The sequence below is a fragment of the Aulonocara stuartgranti genome (assembly GCF_965226115.1).
Source record: "Aulonocara stuartgranti genome assembly, chromosome: 5".
NCBI classification, from domain to species: domain Eukaryota; kingdom Metazoa; phylum Chordata; class Actinopteri; order Cichliformes; family Cichlidae; genus Aulonocara; species Aulonocara stuartgranti.
Genome location: NC_138943.1, coordinates 31,022,694 through 31,029,843, shown reverse-complemented (window position 1 = coordinate 31,029,843; position 7,150 = coordinate 31,022,694).

Sequence of the window (7,150 nt, the reverse complement as noted above, 5' to 3'; positions counted from 1 at the left end):
CGAGATGTCCTGGCTTATTTCTATCCTCTACACTGACAGCACACTGTTTATGCTTTAGTTTTCTTTTTTTCTAGATGTTATAAATGTTGTATGACAGTGGAATTCAGTGAATGAAACTAATAATCATCAGCTTAACTTCAAATTCATCTCTGTTACCCTTGATGTAACCTTACCACTGTCCACCAGTCACAGACTGTGCTTTAAATCCACCACAGCACAGCAAACTAACCTGTTTACCCTGCACTAACCCACACTAACCTTTAAATAACAAAGTTACTCTACCTCAGTTTGTTTTGCAGCATGCTTCATGTCATGAAAACAAAACGTGATTAATATGTACAGACACAATATCTGAAAACTTAAATTTACAGTGTATCAAACACCACTGAGCAGTTCTTACCTTTAAATCTCTCTTCTTCCTCTTCTGTCCCGTCTTTCTTATCTTTCTACATCTCTGAGTGAAATTAGCTCTCTTTCTCTTCTCTCCCTGTGAAAGACAGCAGCTGGACCTTCAGGAAGCAACACACTGTGAGACAAACTGCACAAATAGTTTGAGCAGATAGAAATGTTACATTTCAAATTGCCTGTCACTTAAAAATTGTTACTCCCTTTATACTCGCACGTCTTCTCTGAGGCTAGCTAGATGCTGAAGCACCACAACCACAACTTATGGACACCTGCAGTCGTTCTGGTGTTCTGTCAAATAACAACACCAACCGCAATAATAAGAAGAAGAAGAAGAAGAAGAAGAATAACAATAATAACAAATAAAGAAAAGATCCACTTTAACCCCTGACTGTGGCACACGGTTTTGCCTCTTTCATCTCTTTTTATGCCACATTTCCTGGTGATTGTCACAAGTACAGGGCCATCTTTCATGTGTTACTGAAAGGAAGATTCAGATCATGGATGTCTTGATTCATTCATTATTTAATTACCTGGATGATTAAGGAACTGACCTCACAGCCGCTTGCTCATTCAGTGGGCTACTTTCAGTCATTGTGCAAATGTACTGTTTATAAGGTTGGGGAAACCTGCAGTCAGCTGAGACTGGCGAAGTCACATGGATGAGTGATGAAACGTTTCTCCCACTGAAAACGTTAGGTTGAGATGAACAGAATCAACCTTTCGGGATTGTGGATGTGTAGCTGACAATTCTACAACAACTATGTGACGCTGTCATGTTAATATGGATTCTAGATTTTTCACTTACGACAGCAATTTAATTAAACTGCAACCCCAATCTGCTGTTGCTGATTACTGAAGAAAACTGTCCAGTCTATCACCTCATTTGTATCTTATAAGACAAGAGATACACACTGAAAAGAAAATTCTGTCAAAGCAGGTGAAGAGGCAGAATAGCCGAGACTTCCATTACCAGTTATACAGACAAGCTAAATGTGCGCGCTCCTGCTTGCTATTGTGCTCCAGTGTTATCACAGTGTACACCCCTGAGCACAAATTAGGGACACAGATGTCCAAAAGAGTGGGTTTATCATTAATTTAACTATGTACTGAAGAAGTACAATGCATGACCCAAGGAATAGGACTCTCACAAAGCTTGCTATAATTGAGCTTTGCTTCCTGCTGCTCGTACCAGACAATTGTCCCACCGGAGGCTATTCTCGATGACTCATTCCTGTACTGATGGTCACACAAAGCACGTCTTAGCCATGTAAGTTAACAAAAATACTGGTGAGATGAAGATAGCTTGTTGTTTAATACAAGGAATATGAATGTTGTGCAACTTGAAATTCAGCTCTTACATGTTGGAGATACACAGAGGCAGAGATTTCATGAGAAGATTAGTAATAGCAGTGCATTAGGAGGAAGGACCTCTGCTTTATTTTATGTGGATAAAATACCTCATGAAGATACAATTCTCTTGGATTAATAAAGTATTCTGATTTATAGGAAAATGCTGGGCTTTTCTTGACCTTTGAGATGACTGTATTGAAAAAAAAATCTGGCAATCCCAATAAATAAATATCTGTATTTACTGTAAGTTGATCAGTGCTATACCATGTGACGTTGTATTTCTATAAATGATATGTAGACCTTGATTTTGTATTCTGTAAGAAGGATGTTTCAGAGCTGATCACATGATAAAACACCCAAATGAAATGAAAAGGTTAGCCTTAAGCAAAATTCAAGCCGGTAAAGGTATCGTTGATACGTGAACTCTCTAAATTTCCTCTGCTTGGGGCAAGGTATCATTGCTTCAATGTGATGAGAAGATTGTGATGTATTATGTGAAACTTTTCTCAAAGATTTAATGTAGGTTTTTTTTATTTTTGCCATAGAAGAATCTCTTTGAGTTCTCTCATTTAACTTTTAGAGAATGTACCACTCTGGGAATAGGATATGAGATACACCTATATCTGAGATTTTCAGATATCAGTATCTCACAGTCAACAAAACCAATGGTGTAAATACATAAATGTATGTAAGTGCAGAAAACACCTGTCAATCATTTATTGCAACACTACCTCACCCATCGTGCCTCCGAGGCCACAGCAGAAGCTGTCGTAGCTGTGGACACGTTCCATTTGGCAGCACTCAGTTATACGTGCTGGTCAATGCTTAACACTGCGTGTGCTTGATGTTTAGGGGGATGTATTTGCTGGTATGATTATGATGGGGATAACTAATGTACTCGCAAAATAATTCACTTGCGTTTAGCTAGCTGATTGTGACCCACTTTGACCATATAAAACATGGTGATTACTTCCTCCATCGTGAGATCAAATAAGCTACAGCAGCACCCAGCACACTCTTCTGGCATCAGCACTACTGGCTGAAAAGTTTAATTTTCCTCAACTTTTTAATTCAGGCAATTAATGCAAATTAAGCAAGAGACACAAAATTTATTGCTGGAACCCAGCTGATCAAAAGTAATCCCAGCCCGCATTTGTCAAACATCTTTAAAGAACAGCACACAGCTCAGTGATTTAAAATGCTGTCCAGGCTCCTTAGACCTGTGAATGGACTTTAAGCGCTCATTTCTTTAGCTTCCCTTTTATACTTTATTACATTCTAAGTACAACTTAGACATCCCACGGTAGATAAAGATCAGTAACAGCTGGACAAAGCCTGAAGGGAAGATCCAATTTTATTTCCTATTATTGTGCCTTTTAATAAAACAAAGACAAAGTCTGTTGAACAGCTAAGGAAACGTTGCACAGTACATAAGGTGAATGTGACTTAGAGCCAATCTTTAAATATATGAATGCCCACAATAAGTCATTTACTTTTTCATTTACTGTAAAATTGGCTGTGCTGAATCTGCCTAGTTTTGCATTCGTCTAATATGTCACGTTTTAATGAGGTAGGTAGACAAAAGTTGTTTGAAGTGATAGGTGTTCACATTTTTCATACTTGGTTTTTTGTTGTTGTTTTTCATCTTCTTCCACCTACTTCTTTTCTTCATGTCTTTACAAGTTTCCTCAGTTAAAAAACTCCAAACACATCAGCTGTACATCTTGAATTCATACTTTACCTCCTGGGTAAAATAAGTCAAGCTTGGTGTTGTAAAATCAATAGTTTTAACACTGTAGTTCAAGCCTGGCTGCTGGGCCAGGCTCAAGGAGCACATCTTTCTGCTGTCAGTGTAAGAAAAAAACCCATTGGATTCCTTTTTCTCATACAAAAACAAAAAGGGGCGGGGTGGGAGAAGCTGTGTGAATCATTAATAACTTGTATAAAAAATGCAAGTAAGTTTTTCTTCCTGATGGAGAACTGACGTCAACTCAACAACTGCTGTCCAGAGCTCGCAGGTTCCTATTCAGCAGAGCCAGCAATGACTGTTCTGAGACCGAGGCTGTTGATGGATGGCTCTACAGTGTGAGACTGTAGTGCCAAGTCCCTGACTCAATGTGATTGTTGCACAAGCACACAACAAACAGATCAAAAAAGGGGGCAGGAGGAGCAGTGGAACAACAGTGAACGAAAGTCAAGAGACAACTAGCGCAGGCTGTCGGCACACATTGAAACTGTTTCAATAAATGTTTGCAAAGGATGCAAGGAAAAAAAATCTGTGCACACCTTAATGGGCAGGATTTTTCAAATATAAATACAAAAAAGGGTACATCATTACTGGTATGACAAGCAGATCCCACCTGAGATGTTTTCTACACGCCACAGTGGAGGGGGCGCCATAATGGGCTTTGGTTTCTTTTTCCTTCAGTGGAACAACGGAGCTTCCGGAGGTGCAGGGGCGTCTTAGCCGTCATAGCTGCTAGCTATGTCCAGATGTTGCAGAGAGCACCCTCATGACTGAGGTCCCTCGTCTTAACGACTGGGTTTTTCAACAGGACAATGCTACAGTACACAATGCCCGCAGGACAAGGGACTTCTTCCAGGATGATAACATGACTCTTTTGGAACATCCTGTGTATTCCCCTGATCCAGATCCAATTAAGAACCTTTGGGGATGGATGGCAAGTTTCCATCCATCCCTCGTACAGCCGTCTTCACCACTTGGAGAAATGTTCACACTCACCTCATGGAAATGCTTGCATCAAGCATGCTGCAATGAATGTTTGAAATAATCAACAATAACAGTGGAGCTACTCATTACTGAGTTCATGTTTGGAACTCTGATTTCTGTTTTGGGGGGAGGTTTGCAGGTTTTTTTGGAGGTGTGGTCCTAAACTTTTGATCAGCTGTAAAACAGCTTGTTTCAGTTTAAGAGTTGTTTTCAGTAAATTGCATGCTCAAAAAATGTTTTGTCTCACTCGCATTTCTTCTGGATGCATGTTGAAGCTCTACTTGGAACCTTGTTAAGATCCAAACATGCAAAGTATGATTTTTTTTGGCATTTTTCAAGTGGTCTTAGACTTTTGATCGGAACTGTATTATATGCACACCACTGAGCATGTACAGACTGATATTAATCTTTAATAGGGCTGTCAACATTGAGAACAAACAAAACAACTGCTGTATAGTGCCCTCCGCTATTTTAGTTTTAAGTGGTAACATGACTGCATCACATGACTAAAATGCGTCATCGTTTTTGAAAGTCTCCATTTTCACTGTCCACACTGCGACGCAAACGCGCCGTCTTCAAATGTATTCGTTTTCAAGAGCGCTTTCAAAACACTGCGCTTTTCCTTGGCAAAAAAAAACGGAGAGAAAACGATGCGTTTTCAAACTAAAACAAATTAGTGTGGACATAGCCTTTGACGTCCCTCTAGGTCAGGGGTGTCCAACTCCAGGCCTCAAGGGCCAGTGTCCCGCAGGTTTTAGATGTGTCCTTGATCCAACACAGCTTATTTAAATGGATAAATGTCCTCCTCAATATATCTTGAAGTTCTCCAGAGGCCTCGTAATCAACTAATCGTTTGATTCAGGTGTGATGACACAGGGTGATAGGAGGCCTGGAGTTGGACACCCCTGCTCTAGGTAAACATGTTTCAAATGCTGTTTACATGATAAACGTTTGTTGTACAAGTCTCTCATGAATAAGTTATTTTAGCGCTAATTTTGTCTGGTGTAGTCCTGCTGAAGTGACGACACAGGAATTGCTTTAAAGATTTTTAAGGCTGCTGAATATGTCAGTAAAAGTTTTTTTTTTCTTAGCAGAAGCCCAAGCATATCTTGCTCTTCCTCATCTTCTTTCATTTCTGTTTTTAAATTGCTAAAGAAAATAAATGTAGGCCACCCACACCCAACAGCAGGGACAGGACATTTACCTAATGTAGCCAGCATCATTTATGGTGTACAGTGTATGGTCAGAGAAAATCCTCACCACACAAGAAGTAATAAACTGAGTTGTTGCAATAAGTACTAAGAGTGGGGACAAAGAAATGGGACCAATTACAGTCCAACATGGTGCAAAGTTATTTTATTTTTGCTAGAACTGGAAAATGTGTTCATATCTAAAGCTTGTGATATGTGGGGTGTACAGCGCAATATAAAGGAAAGTGCTATTTGAGTGTTCGATATAAATTTTTATCCTTCTGCAGAAGATAGAAGGATTCTGAGTAGATTGTAAAAAGAAAACAAAAAGGCTGACAATATCCTGGCTGAGCTTCAACGGCTCATGAGGGCAGAATTGCTCACACAAAATAAGCTTGTTTGAATGCAAATTCCGAATGTGCGCACAAGGACCTTTTTCTTTGTCATTTTCATCGTTTCCGGCTGTGCATATAATGAGCGCTTTGCTTCGCTGGTTCCATAGGATTTTTCACTGCACTTTTTTTTTAAATAAAGCAGATGGAAAAGAATCCGTGAGCTCCCAATTTGCCTCTAGCACTTGTGAATCTGCCATCTTCACAAAGAAATGGAAATAATTAGCCTACTAATTTCATAAGTCTCGTTCAGATGGCCAATTCCACAGATTGCATTTCCTCTCTCCAAATATGACCCAGCACTGAAGCACCGGTTATTCTTGATCCCTCTGGTAAGCCTGCCGTAGGGCACGTGTGGGATATGGACACAGATCACACACCCTCGGTGCATCACATCAATCAGCGTTGAGGTTTTATTTTTAATAGACTGTGTGTGTTGTCAAGTTTGTATTAATAAATAGGAAAGGAGAAATGAGATGCACTTCAATAGCTTTCAACTAGGGGACCTAATGATAAACTTATCTCAGAGAAAAGGATGAGGCTTGAAATGGTCATACAGCAGCAACTCTATTCACAGATTCTTTTGTGGCCAAGACAAAACAAGAGGGAAGTAGAGACGGACAAAAACAGGAGAGAGGGAAACAGAGGATCATCGCTATCTTGATTTTTCACCACTGTGGATTTTGTGCATTCTGCAGTGCAAAATGTGGCTTTGCAAACACACACACACTAAGCACACGCACACACTCACACTTTGACAACATAAGCTGGGCTCGCGCTCTCCATCTATATCAAAGGCCCCACCATGCGGGGATTGACTTTTGTTCTTGGCAGCATGAAAATAGGGAAAACTTTATGATGTCTGTTTCCCTCTGGTTTTATTTGGCTCCAGCTCTGTTGTGGGGAGAGTGTGCTTGTTGTGTGTGTCGCCTGTTTCCAGCCCAGGGAGTTGCTACTGTATGCTGGTGAGACACTTGTTTGGTTTATTCGGGAGACTGACAGATGTCTCGGTTGGCTGTTTCTTCAGCTCATTTAATTGAAAATGCAGTCATTTGCTCCAGCCAAATGTTTATGGGAAG